At 38.7% G+C, this 25,706-nt stretch overlaps 1 long non-coding RNA gene across 1 annotated transcript in view; it reads left to right on the top strand.

Annotated features, from left to right (window-relative positions):
* The window catches only part of LOC132155193 (uncharacterized), a 530,067-nt gene that overhangs the window by 56,525 nt on the left and 447,836 nt on the right, over positions 1–25,706 (top strand). The gene's annotated exons all lie outside the window — the stretch shown is intronic.

Raw genomic sequence — 25,706 nt, 5'->3', positions numbered from 1 at the left:
GACCACTTACCTGCCTATCGTCATACCCCATTCCAAGTTCGCGGAAGAGAAGTATACTTATCTGAAGATTGTAAAATTCTGTGTCTCTGTTGATCTTCTTCCAGATCCGCTAGATGATTCCGGATCTGATCTCCTAGCTCCTGTGTATCCCCAGACTCGGTTTCCATCCAAGCTGTCTATTCCTGTGAGGGAAAGGACCAAGTCTTAATTACCTTTATCCACTAAGATACAACGTATTGCACCGCGGCTACTCACCTGCTTACCTCCGATGCCTCGGGTGAACGCTACCAACTTCACCACAGATTCACCTCATCACTCATCTCGCACTTTAATCTTGTAAATAAACACTTTGTTTGGATTCACTTCCCTTGTCTCCGAGTGTGTATCCTGACAGAAGGCTTGACCTAAATACCGTCATGGATCCAACACAACCAGAAATCACTCCACCGCAGAGCACAGCTGGCCATTCCAACGCTTCCGCATCATCCGCTCCTTCGCTGATGTACATTGCTAGCCCGACATCTAGACCAGCGCCCTTCTCTGGCAGGGCGGAGGATTGCAATGGTTTTCTGCTTCAGTGTTCACTGGCCCTGGAGCAGCAACCACATCAATATTCCACAGAGAGATCCAAGATATCTTTTATTGTGCAACAATTATCCGGGCCAGCTCTTAGATGGGCAGAAACCCTCTGGTTCCAGGAAACTCCAGTTACAGCAACCTTACACAGTTTTATAACACATTTTAAAGAGGTGTTCGGCCGGCCAGTGGGAGATTCCTCCGTCAGCGATCAGCTCCTGCAACTCCGACAGGGTAAAGATTCAGTATCTGAGTATTCGTTGAAATTCAGAACCCTGGCCTCAGCTAGTGGGTGGAACGAAAAGGCACTGATCACAGTGTTTCAAAGGGGGCTTAATCCCACACTCCGTTTACAACTAGCCATTTATGATGACAACATGGGATTAGAAAAATTTATGCAGCAAGCCCTACGAGTGGATCAGCGATCCCAAGGTTGTTACCGTGAAATTCCGAACCAGGTTTTCACTCCTCATATGAATCTCACTGAACAAGGAGAAACACAAGGGGTGGAGCGGATGCAAGTTGAAACCAGCAGATTATCCCAAGCAGAGAGGAAACGTTGCTATGAACTCAAGCTCTGTTTATATTGTGGAAATCCAGGCCATTTTCTACGATTATGTCCATCTCGTCCTCCTCGCTTGATGGTGAGTTCGATTTTCAATACCCCCTCCGTATCCTCTCCACTCATGATCTCAGTGACATTAATGTCTCCTAGTTTCAACGTTTCAGTCTATGCCATTTTTGATTCCGGGTCAGCAGGGGATTTCATCTCGGGAGAATTATCGTCCAGACTCAACCTCAAGAGAATTACCACTCCGAAGCCATACTCCATCCACGCCGTAACTGGAGAGATCAACAATAAGGGGTATGTCAACTACCAGATCAACCCAGTTATATTGTGTGTAGAGAGAGAACACCAGGAATGTTTTCATCCTTTTATTCTTGAAAATTGTCAAACCGAAATTATCCTAGGTCGTCCGTGGCTGATTCGCCATCAACCTGAGATCGACTGGAGAACGGGTAAAATCATTCGCTGGGGTTGCAAGTGCTGCTTAACATGCTTAAATGATCATCCTCAAATCACAAATGAATTATCTAACTCAGTCCACGTGAATTCGACCTCTATTGAAAGTCCCAACGAGAAACTTTCAGTGATCATACCACCATGCTATTCTTCCTTTGCCGACGTATCTAGCCCTGTGGAGGCCTCCAAACTACCTCCACATAGACCTTGGGACTGCGCTATTGAGTTAATGCCGGGTGAACCTGTTCCCAGAGGTCGAATATACTCCTTATCCATTCCAGAACAAGAAGCCATGCAGAAATATGTCCAAGAGGCCCTACAGCAGGGGACATTCGACCTTCTACTTCTCCTGCAGCTGCCAGTTTCTTTTTTGTTCCTAAGAAGGATGGAGGATTAAGGCCTTGTATAGATTACCGAGCCCTAAATAAGATTACGATTAAGTTCAGCTATCCCCTCCCGCTTGTGCCTTCCGCTCTGGAACAGCTCAGAGAGGCTACCATGTTCACCAAACTGGATTTGAGGAGCGCCTATAACCTGATCAGAATTCGGGAAGGTGATGAGTGGAAAACCGCGTTCATAACACCAGCAGGACACTACGAGTATCTGGTCATGCCTTAGGGGTTGGTAAATGCTCCCTCAGTCTTCCAGAGTTTTATGGATTAGGTGCTTCGAGACTTCTTGAATCGTTTTGTGTTAGTATATATTGATGACATCCTCATTTTCTCTAAAGATCCCTCCGACCATCAACACCACGTCTCTCAGGTGCTCCAACGACTTCGGGAATTCTCACTGTTCCTCAAAGCGGAGAAGTGCACATTTCATCAGGAATCTGTTGACTTCCTGGGATATCGTCTGAGCAGGAGAGGAGTGGAAATGGATGATGGTAAAATCAGTGCAATCACCACCTGGCCCGTTCCCAATTCTGTGAAAGAGTTACAATGATTTCTTGGCTTTGCAAACTTCTATCGTCGATTCATTGATAAGTATAGTATGATAACAGCCCCATTGACCTCCCTTCTGAAAGGAAAACCCAAAGTCCTCAATTGGAATCCAGAGGCCCAAAGAACATTCACTGCCTTGAAGACAGCTTTTACCACGGCCCCATTGCTCTGTCATCCAAACCCCGATAAGGTATTCATCCTGGAAGTCGATGCATCGACTACAGGAGTTGGAGCCATACTCTCACAACATCAAGAAAATTCAACCAAACCCAAGCCTTGTGCTTTCTTCTCGAAGAAGTTGTCCTCGGCAGAGAGCAATTATGACATTGGGAATCGAGAACTTTTAGCAGTCAAACTTGCACTTGAGGAGTGGAGACATTGGTTAGAGGGAGCCAGACACCCATTCATAGTGTTAACAGACCATAAGAACTTACAGTATCTGAAGGAAGCAAAGAGACTAAACCCCCGTCAGGCTAGATGGGCTTTGTTTTTTACCCGCTTCCATTTCACAATCTCTTATCGTCCCGGGTCAAGAAACACTAGAGCGGATGCCTTGTCACGTATCCATTCCCCAGAAGAAGTTACAGGCGAAGCTGAAACCATTCTTCCTGTCAAGATATTCGTCAATCCCATTCAATGGGACCTAAATGATCAGCTCCAGGAAGCATCAAGAGGTCTACCTACCCCTCCTGAATGCCCTCCAGACAAGACTTATGTTCCCGAAGCTTTCCGCATAGCTTTGATCTCCTCTGCTCATTCCTCAGTAGGGACTGGCCATCCTGGGGCTACTAAGACTTGCACAGCGATCCAACAGAAGTATTGGTGGCCAGGTATGCACCAAGAGGTTAAGGAATTCATCCAAGGTTGCCAACTCTGTCCGCTATGACCAAGGTTCCTCGACACTTACCCTCAGGGAAGCTGTTACCACTACCCATTCCACAACGTCCCTGGTCCCACCTCGGAGTAGATTTCGTCACTGATCTACCACCCTCTGAAGGGAATACATGTATTCCTTTTGCCATCGACAGGTTCTCTAAAGCCTTTAAACTAATTCCCCTCAAAGGTCTCCCTACAGCCTTTAAAACTGCAGAATTACTCTTCGAGCACGTATTCCGAAACTTTGGAATCCCGGAGGACATTCTGTCTGATAGAGGACCGCAGTTCATCTCTAGGGTTTGGCTAGCTTTCTTCTCACTCCTGAATGTAACAGTGAGTCTGACATCCGGGTACCATCCACAAACGGATGGGCAGACGGAGCGCAAGATCCAAGACGTCAGTCGTTTCTTGCGTACATTCTGCCATAACAACCAAAGCATATGGAGCAGATATCTGATTTGGGCAGAATATGCCCAAAATTCCCTCCGTCAAGTATCCACTAACCTCACGCCATTCCAATGTATTCTGGGTTTCCAACCCCCGTTATTTCTATGGTCAGGAGAGCCTTCAGAAGTACCTGCAGTAAATCAATGGTTTCAGCAAAGTGAAGAGGTTTGGAACCAAGCCCACCAACACCTTCAACAAGCAAAAACGGTTTGTAGATGTCCGCAGACAACCGAATCCAAACTACCAGCCTGGTCAACTGGTATGGCTTTCCACAAGAGACATTCGCCTACGTCAACCCTGTAAAAAACTGAGCCAAAGATATATCGGGCCATTTCCTATACTAGAACAAATCAACCCAGTCACTTACAAACTCCAACTCCCTGCCGAGTATCGGATTCACCCCACATTCCATGTCTCTCTCTTGAAACCACACTACTCACCTGTGCCTGTTCACTCCACAGATCCGGTCTCTGAAGACAGCCCCCAATTACCGCCCATTGAAACCGATCCCATCTATACAATTAAGGAAATATTGGACTCCCGACGTCGGGGTGGTCGCCTCGAATACCTGGTGGATTTGGAGGATTACGGACCAGAAGAGAGGTGTTGGGTACTTCGAAATGATATCCTTGATCCAAATCTACTGAATGAGTTTCACAAACAAAACCCTCAAAGACCGGCTCCACGACCCCGAGGCAGACCCCCACGACGTCGGGGTCCTTGGTCCATTGGCATGGACCCTGGAGGGGGGGGGGGGGGGTAATGTTAGGGACCAATTAAGCTCGGTCCCATCCACCAGTCAGCGTTCACACTCACCTGAGTATTGATCAACACCTGTTCCCAATCAGCACCGTCACTTTCCAGCACATAAAATCCATCTCACAACAGCACTCCAACATCAAGCCTCGAATAGGACAGACCACTTACCTGCCTATCGTCATACCCCATTCCAAGTTCGCGGAAGAGAAGTATACTTATCTGAAGATTGTAAAATTCTGTGTCTCTGTTGATCTTCTTCCAGATCCGCTAGATGATTCCGGATCTGATCTCCTAGCTCCTGTGTATCCCCAGACTCGGTTTCCATCCAAGCTGTCTATTCCTGTGAGGGAAAGGACCAAGTCTTAATTACCTTTATCCACTAAGATACAACGTATTGCACCACGGCTACTCACCTGCTTACCTCCGATGCCTCGGGTGAACGCTACCAACTTCGCCACAGATTCACCTCATCACTCATCTCGCACTTTACTCTTGTAAATAAACACTTTGTTTGGATTCACTTCCCTTGTCTCCGAGTGTGTATCCTGACACCAATGTACTAAAATCATCTTTAATGTCATTTTTTTTAATTGAAACTTGTCATGTATGTCACAAATAACTACTATGGCTGAAATTATAATCAAATAGGTTACATCAAATAGGTTATGTGTCAGTACATCAAAATGAGTGCACTTTCAAGAATGACCAAATAAATAGATTACTAAATAAAACAAAAAGATTTAAAATATAATTGTAAATACCTCTATATTCCTTTCATAGACTTTTATGATTTGAAGTGCAATACAAGGGCACATTCAATACAATTGAGTGCACTGCTTTTTAACAAAGGACACCATACACCTTCAAGGCTTTACACTTTACATGAAGAATTTCAAAATGACTTTCACAGCAAAAATCAACGGTTGGTTTTGCTGTTCTAGGGTGTTTTCTAAGCATCCTCGATTTTCATGTCCAGCTCTGTGGAGCAAAACCCACGTTTGTTGTGTCTAAAATGTCATCAGCATTGTTTTTCGTACTGATTAGCTGTGATTGGTTTCTGTGGGAACTCAGATGGACATTTCTGTGCTGTGCTTTTTTTTAACAGCCTCTTGATTGAATTAGAAGTGCACATGGAAGTTATTACAAATTGATAAGGACTCCGTGGGAGGTCAACAAGAGATCGATGACTAATTGCATTATGGTCGTCATCTTGAAGGGCACAGAAGATCCACATACACACAAACACCCATGGCTTGAAAAACAAGGGCTGTCCTTCACGAGATCTTAAACCACATTACCTGTGCTCATATGAGAGAAAAATACCTTTCATTAGCTCACTCATGCAGCATCAGTTGAAAAACGGTACAAAAAAATCAACCTTGAAGTGATGCAGCCCCCTCCATTTGTCTTCATTCTGTTTGGCAGGTAATCTATTAGTTTTAATAATCCCTGCTGCCATATTGCGAGCCAAGAAGCCATGTTGCCGGGGCTTGTGCCCAGGACTTCATCCACCCTAGATAAGTCATTATGACAATATGAGCCAGTCAACCAGTAAGATGTTTCCTTTCGCTGAATGTTATCATGAAAATAAATCTAGTGGGATGATATTAAAAAGCCTAAGATTGACCAAAAGACCCTCCTTGTAAATTAATGTTGCCAAACACATACTTTACAATATTCAGAAGTCATCAATTGATGTTTTATACATATATGTAGGTGCAAGGCTTAAAAAAAAAGAAGAAAAAAAAAGAAGCACACATCAAGGTTACGTTGAGGCACATTGAAAGTAAATTGGGCCAGTTTGTGTGGAATTTAAAGGCAGAAATGTGAGGCTTAGAATATAATTAAAACATAAATTCTTCTGTTATTCCCAATTATTTGTGCTGTAAAACTGTTAAAGACATCATTTTGATGCTAATTTGGGGGGTTTTAGGGTTTACGCATCTTGTTGTCATGGCAACAAAGTTTAGAACTGAATATACAAACTTATCGACAAACTTGTTCTTTACGTCTTGTGGCAATTTTACTGAATCAGTATTTTAATGTTTATCGATTGGCCCATTTATTTCTACTGTCAGTGCCTCAAAGAATATTTAATATTTACAAAGTTTTAACATAAACAAATAAACTTAATGTGATGCATATTTGTGAATGAAATAAATGAAAAAAAAATACATTTTGCATCAATTTGATTTCATTCAATTATTATTATAAATATCCATCAGATTAAGTTTATTAGTTTATGTGAAAACTACATAATATAGTACTATAATGCAATTTATTTATTTATGTATGGTTTGTTTGTTGTTGTTATTATTATTACTACTACTTCTAATAAGAGGAGAGACTAGCATGAATAAATCTTTGTGGTTATCAATATTATGCCACAAATGTGTTCTCGTACTGAACCAAGAATATTCCTTTAAAGTAATCCATTTTGTTCCTGTGCGTTTGCAAGAGTCCAACTTTGCATAATTCCTCCTCTGCCTTCATCTTGAGTAATACTTCACATGACTAATCCACTTGTTACTTTTAGTTAATGGCTTGCCTGACACCTTCACTAATCACCTCGGCCCCATACAGATAGCAGCACAGCATAAAATATCTCACTACTGTGTATCAATGTATTATTTAAAAGTCATTTATATTTAATGCTGCAGGTCACTGTGAGGTGTGCAAGCAATAGCTGCACTCTCGCAAATTCACACCTATCACCAGGAGACTCAAAGCAATCCCTTCGCCTCTAAAAGGACATATATATGGGCCGTGTATGTGCTTACCGCAGACGTAAAATCAAATGGATTATGCAGGAGGTTGAACGTTCAGTCCCGAATGCAGTTGATATGTATATCAGCCTCCAGGGATTAATGGATTAGTCCTGTCCTGCTCGTAACAACATGAATCAACAAGTCTGCAGAAACAAGGTTGTGGGATTAGATCTGGGTTATGGACTGACTGGCAATTTTCTCTGCTGTTTTAGACTTAAACTTGTCGTTTTTTTATTCATTTTGAGGCTGTTTTCCTCTTTGGTTCAATATATGTCTACAATGGGACGTTGGAGAAGCTCACTCATGGTTAGTTGACAAGGTCCAGATTCTCATTCCAGACTCTGGAGTGTGTAATCCTGTCTAACATGCATGCAAATCCTATCTTTTGCCTCACACAATAGCCAGTCTGTGTGCTACTCATAGCAATAACAAAGACTGCAGTTAGCGGCCGGCTATGTCTGAAGGGGGTAAACTTCAAAAAATGTACATAATCTGCTTTTGTCAGCTTTCCAGAAGCTGTTTAAAACAAAGATTCCATTTGTCCAATTCTGAAGTATACATAGCACCCGAATAATACAATCAAATGGTCTTGATGATATTTCTCAATTAACCATAGAGCCTGACAGTTGGCTTCAGGAAGTAATTCCACTCATTTTCTCCATAGGAAATAGATTTGTTTAAACAATCATTTATAAACCTTTGAAGACCTGCTGTGAACTTCAAGGTTGATGCCACCTGCTCACATTATTTTAGCTCTTTTTTTAAAATCATAAAACGAAATGACCCATGATGCAGCACAGCACCGTATATACAGTGCCCTCCATAAGTATTGGAACAGTAAAGACATGAGGCCCTATTTTAACAATCTAAATGCAAAGTGTGAAGTGCACGGCAAATGTTCACTCAGGGCGTGTCCAAATCCCCTTTTGCTATTTTAACGATGGAAAAACGATTGGCGCGCCCGGGCGCATCCTCTAAACGGGTTGTCCCTATTATCTTGATGAGTAATGGGTGTTTTTGGGCATAACGTGCAATAAACCAAAATGGGTTTGCTATTTACACGGCGGAATTTGCAAGGAGCAAAGACAGAAAGCGTCTCCGAGATCAAACAGAGCTGCTCGTGTGCGAGCAAATAGATAGCCTAATTCTGATACATGTGATGACTATCCATTATGATATGTAGGCATTATATATATATATATATATATATATATATATATATATATATATATATATATATACAGTACAGACCAAAAGTTTGGACACACCTTCTCATTCAAAGAGTTTTCTTTATTTTCATGACTATGATCAGTCACACTGAAGGCATCAAAACTATGAATTAACACATGTGGAGTTATATACATAACAAAAAGTGTGAAAAAACTGAAAATATGTCATATTCTAGGTTCTTCAAAATAGCCACCTTTTGCTTTGATTACTGCTTTGCACACTCTTGGCATTCTCTTGATGTAGTCACCTGAAATGGTCTTCCAACAGTCTTGAAGGAGTTCCCCGAGAGATGCTTAGCACTTGTTGGCCCTTTTGCCTTCTGTCTGCGGTCCAGCTCACCCCTAAACCATCTCGATTGGGTTCAGGTCCGGTGACTGTGGAGGCCAGGTCATCTGGCGCAGCACCCCATCACTCTCCTTCTTGGTCAAATAGCCCTTGATGCCTTCAGTGTGACTCTACAATTTTCATAGTCATGAAAATAAAGAAAACTCTTTGAATGAGAAGGTGTGTCCAAACTTTTGGTCTGTACTGTATATATATATATATATATATATATACAAAAAAATTTTATGCATTGCAATCCTTTAATTTGTAATATTTGGCATGTTTTTGTGCTGCTGTGCGTTCCTGTGTTTAATAAGCAGCATGTGTACACACGTTGCTTATACTAACACGCTCTTTAAATAACAAAGAAAAAACATTGCGCCAGACTTTAGACCAGCACTTTTAGAGTTCATACCACTATTTGATGTGAGCATAAGTATTGGAACAATTGAATTTAAGACAGATTTAAAAGATTAAAAGCTAATATTTATTTGCAGATCCCTTGCATGCAATCAGAGCAGTGAGTCTGCATCCCATAGATATCACCAGACTCTTGGTCTTATGCTTTGAAATGCTTTTCTCCAGCCTTTAATGCAGCCAATTCCAACTGTTGCTTGTTTTGGGGAGTTTCTATCTTTAGTCTCCTCTTCAGCTGGTGAAATTAATGTTCAATCGGATTTAAATCTGGAGATTGATTTGAGCAATCTAAGACTTTAGATTTCTTTGCCCTGATAAAGTCTTTGACTGAACTGGCAGGGTGTTTTGGGTCATGATCCAATATGAAGTGCTTTCTAATGAGTTGGTATCATTTTCTTGAATATTGGTTGCCAAATGATTTTGTACCCTTGCAAATTCATTCTGCAACTGCCATCATACATTAAGTCATCATTCAAATGAAGAGTTCCTGTTCTAGAGACAGCCATGCACCTCCACCAGGCTTTACAGATGAGCTTGTATATATGCTTAGAATCATTTAGATCGCATTTGGCTCCCAAACTCTGGAATAGCCTTCCTGATAATGTTCGGGGTTCAAACACACTCTCTCTGTTTAAATCTAGATTTAAAACACATCTCTTTCGGCAAATATTCGAATAATGCATCTCATAATTTGTGACTGCAGTTGTAGCTGATCAAATGTGCATTCTTATTCTTTAGCTTGGGTTAAACTAATTAATTTTACTTTGTTGGAACAGCAGCTATGCTAATGATGTCTCTATTTGTTTCTCTGTTTTGCCACAGGATTTACACAAGCTCCAGTCTGGATCCAAAACACCTGAGAAGAGATGATGCTGACCCCTCAGAGGACCTCAGATGATGCTAACCCTGAATCAACAACAGAACTAACAAATATTGCTACTTACTATGGAATCACATAATAATTCCTGTTAATAGTGTTCATCGTCTGGTTGACTACTTCTTGTATTAATTTTTCTGAAAATTCAGTCACCACTACTAAGCTACTACTAAATATTGTAGAAACTTAATTTTCTGTAAAGTTACTTTGCAATTATTTGTATCTTAAAAGGTGCTATACAAATAAACTTGAATTGAATTGAATTTGCAGTTCCCTTTTTTCTCTACACTCTTGCTTTCCAATCACTTAGATAAAGGTTAATCTTTGTCTCATTGTCCATCAACTCAGTTACAAAACTCTACTGGCTCACATTTGTGAAGAATCTTGCCTTTCTATTTTTGGTGCTGATCAGAGGTTTGCGTCTTGCTGTGTAGCTTCTCTAATTCTGTGTCAAATTCTCCTACCGACTGTAGACTGACAGAGCATCACCCCAGCTTTCTGGAGGTTGTTGGTTATTTTACAGACATCTATTTTAGGGTTAATTTTCACAGCTTTTATGATTTGTCTGTCATCAACTACTGTTGTTTTTCTCATCCGATCAGGTCATCGTTGGTTGCTGATGTCACCTATTGATTTACTATATATATATATATGTATATTGCAATAAGCTTAAAATATATTGTTTTATATAGATACAATCAACAACTTATATTAAGGGCCCTATTTTAACGATCTAAGTGCATGGTCTAAAGAGCATGGCGCAGGGGCTCTCAGGGTGTATCCGAATCCACTTTTGCTAGTTTAACGACGGGAAAATGGTCGGCATGCCTGGGCCCATGGTCTAAATAGGTTTTCCCTATTTTTTTTTTTTCAATGTCCACACAAAGCCAGAGCTTTCCCTATCCAATCTTTTTTTTCCTCGTCTTAAGAAATATAAGCATCCACACGAAACCACACAACAATGTACTATACATGCCAGACCAGTATGTGGCGCTGTAGTTCTACCACAGAGATACACTAAAAACGTAGAAGAAAACTTGGACTATGTGCATAAACCTTGCAGGTGGTATACAAACGAACACGGAACAATACGTTTATTAATCTGTGTTAATGTTAGTTAATAAAAAGACAATCGTTCAGTGTCTGTTCATGTTTTTGTTCCTGTTACGTGAAGTGGTGGTTTCTGACTAGGGGCAAGACATGGGAAGATGAAGTCATTGTTTCAGAAAATATACATATTTTATTTCCACACAAAACGCAAGGGTGGCGTTTTTTTTTATTTTATTTGTCCCCTCTTGGACACGGTTGCAAAAAATATCGGTTTTACTTTCCCAAAATGCCGGATCCGTGTGGACGAAACGCCTATACGATAAAAAAATTAAGCGTTTACAAGATACGCGTCTCCGTGTAGGTTATGGCGCTGAGACGAGGTGGGGTGGATCTGCATGTCTAAGCCACTGCACGTCTGGTTTTGTGTTGGAATTATTATACACACACCTCGCTGATCCTCTTTCCGCACGAGCTTGTGCGTATGTTTGTGACCATTTTCTCAAGAACCTCTCATTCGGCACTCAGTAGGAGACACAATGGCTCAGCTGGGGGGCTTCAGTCCAATTTGCCATTGTGTATCACCATTTCTCCCTTAACACAAACATGGCGGTCCTCCAGCTGTCCTCTTGGCACTAAGACTGAACCTGAAGTGCAGGTGGCTTTGTCGTCCCAACTACTCTGCGCATCGACAATATAGACATCTATTTGTTTTGCATCCACAATGATTTTAAGCTTCCTTTTCTTTCTTTACTCCAGCGAGTCTTTTGAATATGCAAGCATGGATATTGCATTTCTTTAGGGTTGGCGTCTCTAAGACTATCGCACACCTTGAAAATCTAATTTGATGAGAATCTTTCATATCCGTTTTTTGAAAGCCTTTTATTTTGTTCAAAGTGGGCCTGTATTTTTGTGGTAGACGTTCCAGGTATTGTTTGAGAAAACTCATTTATGAGTTGCCTGTGATTTTGCACGCTTTCCCTAGGAGCTGGGGAATTCTGTGTACGATAGACGTCTCCAGGCCTCATCCTTAAGAAACATTAAATGTTGATATTAATATTTGGAAAATGTCTCTACTTATTCCAAAATGAACTCATAATAATCCAAATCTCAAGCATCCAGCAAGGTTTTTTTGGAGCTAGAACTGGCTTACAGTAAGTTAAGGATATTTCCCACTGAATTCAACCCAACTGAAATACAGTGTAGGAGAAACAGGCCAGTGGAAGGTCACTGTTGTCCAGGGCTTTGTCCCTAATTGAATCTGCTGTCCCCCTAATGATAACTTCATTTCCAAAGCCTTGTGTGATTTTTCTCTGTGAAAGGGCAGCTTGTGTGCGCCCTGCCACCACGCATAATACCGTGACAGAGAGAGCGGCCGAAATATAAGCAATGAATTGAAATTTCCCGAATAGGATTAAAGTCCCCATGGTGCTGAATGCTAGTCCTCAGATGATCTGGAATGTAATTCAAGACCTGCCGTTTATGTTGGAAACTGGCAAATATGATGTTTTCCGCACTTGAATCCAGAGCACGTAGGTGAACTTGTATTTAATGAGCCTCTCTATAAACAACCCATTTATGCTCTAAACAGTTCAGTGTAGCACAAATGCATTTTGCTAATTTACTTAACCAAACCCAAACACAATTATGCATAACTGAAGAAAATTGGCATAGAAACAATTTTCAGTCAGAAACTCCTGATAAATTACACAGTTAGTACAAAGAAGTGGCAAGTAACACATTGAATTGAGCATGAAATTTTGAAGTAGAAAGACAGACATGGAATTTGCTTCTAAAACATATTCCAAAATTCTTTGTTTGATTCACAACTTTGATTTCTCTTAACAGTGAAGATTTTGTACAAAGGAAAGTGAATACATGATTTCACAATTTTAAAAACCGAAAATGTATTGTATTGTTTATATATACATATATATATGTATATATATACAAATATATATATATATATATATATATATATATATACAAATATATATATATATATATATATATATATATATATATATATATATATATATATATATATATATATATATATACGCACATAAATATATATATATATATACACACATATTTTCCTCAACAAAACAAACAAAAACGAGGCCGGTTAGTAAGCTAACGTTAAGTTAGTGGACCCACTTTATATTAAGTGGCCTTAACTACTATGTACTTACATTTTAATTAATAATTTAGTACAATGTACTTATTGTGTACATACATGTTTTTACATTGTACTTATATTTAAAAAAAACTACATGTAATTACATCTGTATTTAATTTCTGTAATTACATTTATAATTACACTGTTGACCCATACTTTACACCTTAACCCACCCTTAAACTTACCCATACCTCCAACCCTCTCCCTAACCTTACCCCTATCCCACCTCAATAGCAGCAAAAGTGTTTTACAATACAATATGAACACAATAAGTACATTGTACTTATTTTTTTATGTAAGTACATAGTAGTTAAGGCCACCTAATATAAAGTGGGACCAAACTTTTTCTTGTAGCTCTTCAGCAGCAGCCGCCTCTAGTCCCGTTTTCTGCTAAGAGCAAGGCCCAGTAACGTTACCAAGCTCCAGTCATGAGCCCAACACACCAGAATGGGCAAGTAGGATTGTCATTCAGAAGAACTGAAGAGCCCCGCTCAATGAAAAATGCCCTGAGATAATTAATGATACCTGATGATTCAGCAATACATTAATGAAACTGAGATGATACTGTCATTAGAAAGTGCAGTACATTTTATTTTAATCTTTAATTTTTATTTTGATTTATATATTTGTTTTTATTAGATTTTTTTCTTCATTTCAATGTTAGGATATTTATGAATACTAAATCTTAAAGAAAATAGATTCTTATACTATCCTGTTATTTACTGTTCTAATAAATCTTCACTGTGAAGCAAAACTTAGGTTACGGGTTTTGCAATGAATTGGAAATGATGATATTTTTTAAAATACAACGAATTACAAGGCTGTAGGAAATTCTTTTCTGAGGTTTTAATTACATTATTTTAATATAGTCAGTTGTGAACTAAAGTGGGCCGGTCTAAGGCATGAAACTCCAGGGCTGAAAATGAGTCCCAATCCGGCCCTGTTAGGTGCCCTTGAGCAAGGCACTGAACCCCCAACTGCTCCCCGGGCACCGCAGCATGAATGGCTGCCCACTGCTCCGGGTGTGTGTTCATTGCTATGTGTGTGCACTTTGGATGGGTTAAAAGCAGAGCATGAATTCCGAGTATGGGTCACCATACTTGGCTGAATGTCACGTCACTTTCACTTTATGAGATAAAGGTAACAAGTGTCAAATCCACATTCACAAAACAACTGTCCTTCAGAGGTCTTGTGTTGAGTTCTTAAAGCCATGTAACTTCAGTGTTATGTTTTTAAGCAGTTTTAGATACTGCTGACATGTCGGTGCTTGAGTGACAGCTGTGCTCCTCAGCCGTCATCCAGCAGATTCGTCTGGCCCATGCAAATGTTAACTTTACAATGAGATGCACCCATTCATTCGCTCCCTCCCCCCATTCCGAGTCCAGTCTTTTCTCCAGCTACCCCCCGTTTCCCTTGTCGAAGCTCTTCTTTGTTGACACCCATCACGTATCAATGGTCCTTTGTGTGCAGGAGAGTTTTCACTTTAGCAAATCTGATTAAAGGGACCTCAGTCTTGTCTACATGCCAGAGCTTTGATGACAGTGTCACTGCAGGAGCAAAGGAATATTCCAGCTAACCTCCATGTCACCATTAATCACATAATCAATCCAATTTAGCCCCGCCGCAGTGTCACTTACACAGTCTGTTAATGCTAACTGTACGTAAGAGGGCCTCCTTTCTTGGGAAAAAATCTTCAAGGACATGTTTTTATGAATTCAGGGGGGTAGGAACTCCACAGTTGGTCCACAGTAGGTTGCTCTAAATGGTTTGTAATTTAATGCTGTTAAATGATAGTACTGACATTTGAAGGGCGTCAAAGTCCCCCCCTCGAGGGCCTATTGACTTCACGCTGTCCCCTGTGATTTGTTTAAAAGAATATTCTGGGTTAAATGCAGCTCAAACTCTACCAACAGTATCTGTGGTATGCTGTCAATTACCATTGAAAATAACTTTGACTCATTCCTTTATAAAACAAACAAAACAATCTTGTTTAAAGTAATGCACTTACAATGGCCGGAGGGTTTAAAAGCAGAAATGTGAAGCCAGTATTTTCATTTAAAGCACTTACGTGAATAATTCAGTAAAATTAGCTAGTATTTGCTCTAAATTGTTATTTTTTGAGCTGGAATACTTTTTTGTGTGGTTATGTATGACCAAAGAATGCACTGATATTAACATTCTTGCTGATAGCAATAGGCTGATAATTATTTCACGTTATTTACTATATAAAAAATGTACCAGTCATTTTAAATGCTTTAAATTATTTTACATAAAACAACATTAGAATGTACAGTGTGAAAATGTGTATTCACTTTGAGAGTTGCTGAAGAACGTTTAACAATAATTGAAGTGAGTGCTAGATGACAAAGGTAATCAAAAATACAGGAAATTTGGATGCACAACTTAATAAATGATATTGACAGATATGAAAAAAATACTATATTGAATGATAAAGTATATGTTACTGAAATGTTACTAAACATTTGCTGATTGTGCGATCACTCTATAATATTCCAATGTAAGTGCATAACAGTACACACGACTTTTAAATTGCTTTTCAAACTAAGGGATGAATTATAATTAATTTTGAAAATTGCTATGACATTCCGTCTATAGAATTTAACCTCAACCTGAAATATTCCTTTAAGTGAGTTCTAGGAGTTTTACTCAGACATCTATATCTTCCACTATCATAATTCTATAAATTTCTCCTCTGGTGGCGTCTGAGGCTTACCACAATTCTGCTACAATAGATGCCGCTAAATCCAGCATTTCAAGCTTCACATGCAGTTTCCCCACTGATTTTTTCCCCTCACACTTCATTATATTTTGAAATTTCTTGGTCAGAATAGCATACTTTGTACATGGTATGCATGTTTTCTGTATGAATAACCAAATGGCCTATTACACAAATGTGCAGTAGGCTAAGAAGCACATTACACTAGGTTCTGTTTCCCACAATGCAATGCCTTGAAGTAACGACACAATTATTCAAGCAAAAATCCTGTTTCTTTATTCATGGCCATTTAATCGTAGCTCTAATGAATGGGAATTTTACTGTTGTGCTCTGTGAGTTCATGTGACAACAATGTAATGTATATTTATTAATCCATAATACACACTGTCTCACATACTGTTTTAAGAGTAGGTATAGCGCATATTCGGTGCAGTAAGAAGCAGGCTAATATTCCATTCTGATCAAATCTCCTTCTCCTTCGCTCTCTCTCTTCTTTGTTTTCGGCGACACACATAGTTCCTGTAATTGGGTGTTACATCCAGACGCAGCTTGTGGACAATAGGAATTCATTTGCAGTCAGTTTATTTGTTGCAATCATGCACCTGGTCCTCAAAAGCGAGTACATGTCTGAATACGCGTACTCAACCTTGTGTGATCAGCCGCCCGAACAGACACACTGCGTCTGCCAAAAACTAGTCTCGGGGCACATCTGTCCCTTCCCTTTGAAGACGGTTTTGGCAGTTTCAGGGTGGTAGAAAGCACAGCTGCTGTTTGGGTGGTCGTCCCTGATGGGATTGAAGTACACTTCCTCCTCACGCCTTAAAAGCAAGCAAGCAAGCAAACAAATAAACAGACAGACAGGTACTCTGAATTTACTTGTCCAGGTAAGACAAAGAAGGTCAAGTGCTAAACTGATCATTACCAGAATGTTCTTTTAATGCTACAATTCAAATAATTGGTTTTGATCACTTCAAGAAAAAGATTAGGTAATATGCATGCTGACATCTCTGGAGATTTGACTGCCCTTATTCCCTTTTTTAAAGGTTAACTGCGTCTATAATTGTTTTAAATCTACATACCGCTGCCTGCTTCCATGTCAGCGTGGTAGACACATTAATTGACTTTAATGTACTTAGAAGCATGTCAAGGCCATCATCATTGCATCAACTCGAACATTTTATTTCCTGACTTCAGGTGTGCTGTTATTTTCAGCCCGCGTGAACGCACGTCACTTCCCTGCGAGGTTGAATGGCATTAAACAGACTCACGAATGCCATGTAAATCCATCTCAGAGAGATCAGGTCCCATGCATGCTCAGAACCGATGCATATATCATTCACCACTCACATTTGAAAGCTCATTTGTCTTATGAACCCCATGACTCAGCAGTTACTGGGGCTGTTTCATGAATCCCATTTTAAATCGGGTGATTAAAATGCAGTATTCCGTGCAACAGCTTCAAATGGAAGACAAGTTGAAAAGAACAGAGGGTCAATACTATCCAAAACTGAACTGTCATCCTCTCCCTCTCCTGAAGTCCACCTCCTTCTTCCTGTTGCTATAGCAACCATTCGACAAGGACAGGAGCATTGTAAAACACGGCCCTCTGAGAACAATCAATCATCACATTCCTCTCGCATGCTTCTTAATTGCTTTTTGGATCATCTTCAAAAACATTTAACCCTGGGTTAGGGTCGACTCTACTCATTTGTGCCATTGATTCATTTTAACACCGTCTTTGCTGTATACTAGAGCCCTTTAAAATATCCAGCGTTCTTGATTATATTTTAGTGGAATTTCACTGCAATTTTATAAAGACCCGATCTACATTACGTACATGAATCTAGAGAGCACAAGTGCATAATGCTGCTATTAAAGGTGGCTGTTCAAAACCTAGGGAGCCGCCTATGGAGGCAGCATTTTGAAAACCAAAGCATCCACTTTTCCTGAATGTGGAAGTCTTGCCTTACTCTTACTGGAAAACCGTTTAACATTTCCTTTTTTTTAGTCAAATCATAATGTAAACCTACGAAACTGGTGAAAAAAACCTATGTTCGTTAGCGCTGACACTTTACAATTTCACAATGACGGTACTTTGGCATTGCCTCGTCTGTCAAAGTTTAATGAGTGGGTAGATGACATATAGAGGCCTGAGGTTAACTACATAGATGACAGGTGGGCGTTCATATTCTACATAGAGCTCCGGATCACTGTGAAGTTTGGAGGACTTTTTGTCCACAAAATGATCACAGCACATTTGACAAGCAATGCAGGCAATGCCCATTTTCTTTAATCGGTCTTTGGCATAGAATGCAATGCATACAACATAACCATTATTTTTGGGCTTACTGGTGCCCAAAACAAGTTTCCAGAAATTCCTTTAGTTCACTGCTGTTGCTGTTGTTGTGGCAGCCATCAACAACACATCTTGACCCTTAGCTCAGTTTTATTCTTAGTATTAATCGAAAAGTTTTTGTTTAGTTAATTCAGTTGCTTTTTTACTCAGTATTAACATTTGTTCCTGTGGAGACCTGAAAAGAACAATTCATCTGAATTTAGAATCCGTCATGGTGAAATTCATTAGTGGAATATCTCAGTTTTTACATGTACGCTAGGATGTGCATATGGTGCATGAGACTCGAATTTTGTTGTGAGCAGAGTATGTGGAAAAAAGAAATGGATGTGACTGACAATAACAAAAGACCGCAATAAGAATAGACATCTGGGTTGATAAACACTTGTGTGAGTGGATAAAGAGATTCACGCAACTTTATTTTAAACAAGTACAAAGACATTTTTATTGTTCACAATTTTGGGACATAAATGGAGCAGACATCAGGTACAAGGAAGACATTTTCTAATTAATAATAGAAGTATACTTTGAAAGGCGGTGTTAAAAAACACACACATATAAAAAAAGAGGATATCATGGCTACAAAGAAATTGTTCCCACAAATATTTGTAGAAAGCATTTCAACAAACTGCAAGAGAATAAATGTGTATATACGAGTATCAATTAAAAGTAATTTTTTTTCTTCTCAATAATATATATATTTTTGTGCAACATTAGCTTAGCAACATGCTAAAGTCAAACTCTACTTAAATCACTAATCATATCTTTCATGTTAAATGCTATTTGTGTGGCTGTCTATATAGAGTTTTCTAAATGAGCCACTTCCATGTCGCTCAGGATGCTGTCTATAAGGATAGCCCAAAGGTTTTGGAACAAAGCCTATATGCAGCATTCATATATCACAGCGTACTCTATTATAGACCATTCTTGCAACTGCCAGAAAACAAACTAAGGCAGGAGCGGTTGCTATTTATATCTCTGCTGAAGGCGAGGATAGGAGCACAAATGGAAGATGGGGGAGGGACAAGGGTCATTGGAATGACTTTATCGAAAGGGAGTATCTGGTCCATCTCTGTCTGGATGATTCAGGTGGCAAATGTCAGTTGCAGCTCGGATGGAAACAATAAGTAAAAAGAGAAATGAGTAAGAAAAAATGCAGCGGGCGGAGGAGGGAAACTCGAAAGAATGTGTTGCAGATTTTCCACCAATGTCCTGAGGGCCATTCTTTTTTTTAAGTTGATACGAATTGAGCAGGGTGGTCCCTGATACCTGCTGTGCCTATCAAGTCATTGAAAAGAACCCTCTGTGCTTTCTACAGGCCTGTATCCTTACTGTATGTTGACATCAAGGATAATGTATGAGCTTCCAACTGGTTCTTTTTTCCTGCTTCTCTTTGCCTCTCTCCTCTGATTTACAATCTGGCTTTGCTGGCAGGAACACCATTGGGGGGTCCCGGACCTCCGCAATCCCATCGGCAAACAGAGGGACTCTAATCTGTGCTTTGTGCTTTCCAAAATTCAACTGAGCTGTAGTGTGGTAAGAAAGTTTTTATCTGGCTCCTGAAGCCCCTCTAATATAGCACTTAAAAGTCCATACTGAGGGATGTCACCCTTCTAAGGTGAAAGTCACTCAGTCATTCGGGCGGGCAGTGAAAGGCTGCAACGCTTCACTTGGTGTCTAAGTCAAAGTGCCCTATAAATATAAATGACAGGCATTAAATGCGCCTTTAAAGGCTGGTCTCAGGTCATCTCCCCCTTTGCCCCGAAGACTCAAACATAGCAGGTTTAGGTGAGCTTGACGTTTACACTAATAGTCAGAAGAGTGTTTGACGAAAGGTTGATACTTCATGTGGGGATTGCACAGGCTGGGCTTCATTAAGAGTGTTATCGGAGCTTTACTGAATTCTAATTCTAATGCTGTTACAGTAATATTACCAAATAATGATTTTTAAGAAACAATGGGTAGCATTGATATATGTCGAGATTTTCTTGAGGGTGAACCTGAACAAAAATACTCCTCAAAAGTGGGTACCAGTTTCAAGAGGGGTGTTTTCCCCCACAATCGATTATGAACTACGTACAGCCACAAAAGACTTCCCACACGCTACCCACTGAACTAACATGTAAGCATTATGGAAAGCGTTTTGAGAAAGGGCACCAAAACAATGGATTCAAACTTCAATATGTTGTTACAAAACACTGTTTTCATTCGTATCCTTTACTTTTGCTCCCTTTCGGTATATGTAGTCTCCTTTACATGGGGGACAGGAAACAACCATGCAATTCTTGTGTCTGGTTATTCAATAAACAAGAACAAACCAACAGTGCATTCATATCTACACCTCCGCCTGTTTCTGCACTCTCTTGTCATGTAGACGCTGAATAAACACTTGTGAAGGAGCATGAATGTGAGTAGATGCTGTGATGGTGTCACAGTGATGCTCCTGCGTGTATGTGGGAGGATATCAATGGGGCAGAACAGTCTCTAAGAAAGATCATCTAATCCATGAAGAGGTGTGAAGCTAAAGAAAATTACGCAGCACCACTGAAGCAGTGCACAGAATTGGAATTAGCAGTACTTGCTAGGTTAAAGCCATTACAGTTATTAGGCATGTTCATTGTATACCTCATTCCAGACTCTTTGTGTTAAAGATGCATTATGCCTCAATTCATAAGGTTTGTTCTCAACATAATGACAATGACTCAGAACACCTGAAAAACTGCATAGCAACATCACCCGGAATACTTTAACATCATGGCAGCTTGTTTTCCTGCACTGCAAGCAGCAAACACATTTTCTTCAGAAAATCAAAAAAATCTAGTTGCCATCAGTTTAAAACCCATGGAAATTGAAAAAGGTCAGCACATCTGAAGTGATAACCGTACTGTGAGCTGTTTTCCATCCCGTATACATTCAGAATCTGCCATGTCCATCTAATTGGAATTTCGAGCCTGAGCCGACAGTCAACAAGCACGTCTTGACAGCTTCCACTTACAGACGCACCAAGAGAATGGTAGTTATACATTCGATGCAACTTCTGCAGCATGCCGGGATGTGTCTCTGACAACCCCCTGAGTCTTCAGCACGCAGTTACACTCCACCATTCACTCTTGTTTGTTATTTTTCTCTCATACAACACAGATGCTAACACACTCTTGGGCCGTCTGTCTGAGTCTTCCTTGTCCTCACACAAACTCACACACACTGTTCCAAAACTATGGAGGCAGCATTCTAAGACACGATGGGCACACTCCTGATGTGAAGGCTGTTCCAAACCTTAATTCTAATCTTAATTATGCCGCCTCATTAGATATCTAATTCAGGCTAAATTCTAAAGCAGCATCACATGTATTCTTCACAGAGACAGCAATCCCAGAATGCACTTCAACAAGCATAGTGAAAAATAACACCAGTAATGTGGATGAAATGAGAAGCATGTAGATTATAAATACTGAAAAGTATTTAATAATATTTCAGAATAATAAAAAATTACTCATATCATGCAGAGCAAAAGTAGAGTTTACGACGAAAAAAGAGGTCACTTGTGAGGTTATGAATTTTTAGCTTAGCAACATGCTAACATAAAATGATTAAAATCAGAGAAAACCTGAGACTCCTTTGTGGAATGCTGTTTGTTGCTGTCTATGTAGAGTGTTTGGCATAGGTCACTTGGGAGGTTGTGACTTTCAGGGTATTTAGCTTAGCAACAAGCTAACATGCAAGCAGTAAAATAATTGATTGCATTTGAAGCAGGAAGTTTCACATCCAATCACAGTAATCATCTTAACAAATAAATCAGAAAATACACTGACAATTTAGTGAAATTCTTACAGTTGGGGTCTTGACCTGTCTTTAAATATAATCTTGAGTCCTTTTAGTCTGAGACCAACTCAAGACACACCACAATTAAGGTCGAAACTGAGACAATACCAAGACCTACAAATGTGGTCTATAGAATGGTCTTAAGACCAAGACCACCAGTCTCAAGTACTACAACACTATTATATTCTCTTATTGGTGATAGGCCAGACATCAACCTAACCCCAGGCTCTTCTCTTCAGCACAATGGTAACCCAAATACTTTTTAATTCCAAAATAACAGAACATTAAACACTTACAGATCTCCCCCTGTAATAATCTTGGCCAAAAACAGATGAAATAACACTTAATTTCAAGATTTACTCTGCTTTAACAGTCAGAAGCAAAGCATGCTGGGATCTATAAATCTGCTGTAACTCATTCTGTGATTGTGTTTATGCATCTGTGTACATACATTCACATTTACAGTACTGTATATGTGAAAATGTACAGTTTGTGTAATAAATGGGCACAAGAAAGGATAAATCTTTATGAATATTACATGTAATCCTGTTTTTGTCTTCATTTCTAAATATTTTTATACTGCATCAATATACAGCTATACATTGCCAATGCATATATTGCTGTATACTGAAAAATATAAGCACTGGTTTCCCATATATTTCGCAGTATATTCCCATATATTTTTATTCCATAAGGATATGATTTTCAGGGTGTTTAGCTTAGCAACATACTAACAAACAACCAATAAAATTGGAGGAAAACTGACATGCTTGTGTGGAATGTAAATATATATATATATATATATATACATATATTTGCAGCATATTGCTGCCTATATAGACAGTATTCTAATGGTCACTTGTGAGTCATGGTTTTTAGCTTAGCAACATGCTAACATACAACCATTTAAATAAGAGGAAAATTTAGATTTGTGTGATGGGCTATTTGTTTGTCTTTCTTAGTAGCTGTGACGTCTAAGGTTATGACTTTCACAGTTTTTAGCTTAGCAATTTTAACATATAAGCATGAAAATCTGAGAAAAATGTAGCCTCCTGTGTGAAATACTATTTGTTTTTAGCAAATATAGATTGGCTGAGTTGTAGATAGTATCAGAAAACCATTAAAATCAGGAAAATTGAGGCTCCTGCATGGAATGCTATTTGTTTGTAGCATATGTACAGATGCTGCCTACATAGAGTGTTCTGCAGTGGTCACTTATGAGGTTTAATTTGTGTCAAGATGCTTATGTAGGAAGTAGATAGTAAGGCAGCTCACTAGGTTTTGGAACAAAGCTTCTGTATTTCCACCACCCACACTAACACTCTCCCTTCGTCTTTCACAGATACACACACACACACACACACACACACAAACAAAAACACACAACCTCCCACACACACACAACACTCCACCATCTCAATGAGAGTTCACACATTGTGATTATTACTGCACTTTTGGCCTGAACAGTCCCTTTCTCCTGATGAGGCATGAGCAAAGGCAGATTAGTGGATCTGAACCTCAGGGCAAAAAACTCTGCAAGTAAAAGAGCCTGATGTGCAACCAATTCTGCTTCCAAGCTGTTCTCTCCGATCTGCAGGCTTGCACAGAGCGGCCGGCGTAATTGGAAAGATCAAACGTGCTTTTGTGCAGCGTGGGGGAATGCAGAGCTTTGGCGCAGAGGGAGATCTGACTTGGGAAATCAGGGAGATACACAAGAGATGGAGAAGCTCTGATCAGACTGACAAACCGCCTTCCAAGTCTGCTCGTAAAGAAATAAGCGCTGGCAATTTGGTGGGATTATACTTTATTATATATCAGGCAAAGTTGTGGATAATTGTTGGACGTTGATGTGCACATGGAATGGTGTTATGTTGGCAGTATTGTGGAATCTTGAAATTAACTTGTCAAACTCATAAGGTAATGTGATCAAATGTTGAATAGGAATTGAAATATTAATATATCATAATTTTAATTATAGTATAATAAAAATTATAATGATATGAAATATATGTATTAAATAAACCATATATACAACACACACACACATATATACAGTACTGACCAAAAGTTAGGAAACATTACTATTTTTTATGTTTTTGAAAGAAGTTTCTTCTGCTCATCAAGCCTGCATTTATTTGATCAAAAATACAGAAAAAATGTAATATTGTGATATATTATTACAATTTAAAATAATTGTTTTTAAATTTATTATACTTTAAATTATCATTTATTTCTGTGATGCAAAGCTGAATTTTTAGGATCATTATCACATGATCCTTTAGAAATCATTTTAATATGATGATTCATTATCAAAGTTGGAAACAGTTCTGCTGCTTAATATTTTTTCAGAACATGTGATACTTTTTAGGATACTTTGATGAATAAAAAGTAAAAAAAGTAAAAAAGAAGCTATGTTTTTAAAATATAAATATTTTGTAATAACAATATTCACTACTGGTCAGTAATTTGGGGTCAGTAATTTTTTTTCTTTCTTTTTGTTAATAAAATCAATACTTTTATTCAGCAAGGATGTGTTAAATTGATAAAAAGTTATTTAAAATATATTGTGAAAATATATTATTAGAATATATATTATTAGATTTTTTTTTAAATAAATGCAGTTCTTTTTAAACCTTTTATTCATCAAATATATTAGACAGCAGAACTATTTCCAACACTCATAATAAATCAGAATATTAGAATGATTTCTAAATGATCATGTGATAGACTGGATGTTACATGTGACACTAAAGGCTGGAGTAATGTTGCTGAAAATTCAGCTTTGCATCACAGGAATAAATTAATTTATTTAAGTATATTCAAACAGAAAACTATTATTTTAAGTTGTAATAATATTTCACAATATTACTGTTTTTTCTGTATTTTTGAACAAATAAATGCAGGCTTGATGAGCAGAAGAAACTTCTTTCAAAAACATTAAAAATAGTAATGTTTCCAAACTTTTGGTCTGTACTGTATATATATATATATATATATATATATATATATATATATATATATATATATATACATAATTTTATTAATATTTATTATAATTATAATTTAACACAATATATTATTTCATTAATATTTCATATTAATTTTTTAACTAATAGTAATAAATATTTAAATGCATTTTTTTATATCATAATATTATTTTATAGAGCTAAAAACATCTGTGCAGGGAGTCCTATGATTTGATAAATAATTTTTGAACCATATGAAAAATGATACACTAAAATGAACGTGACTTCCTACTGCTTCATATGAGAGGGCAAATATTTTAAGGGAAATGTATGTATGTATAATGTAATTGGATTATTGCC

The sequence above is a fragment of the Carassius carassius genome, chromosome 12, assembly GCF_963082965.1.
Source record: "Carassius carassius chromosome 12, fCarCar2.1, whole genome shotgun sequence".
NCBI lineage: Eukaryota > Metazoa > Chordata > Actinopteri > Cypriniformes > Cyprinidae > Carassius > Carassius carassius.
The sequence above is the reverse complement of the archived record's forward strand: the minus strand, read 5'-3'. Positions and strand labels throughout refer to the sequence as shown.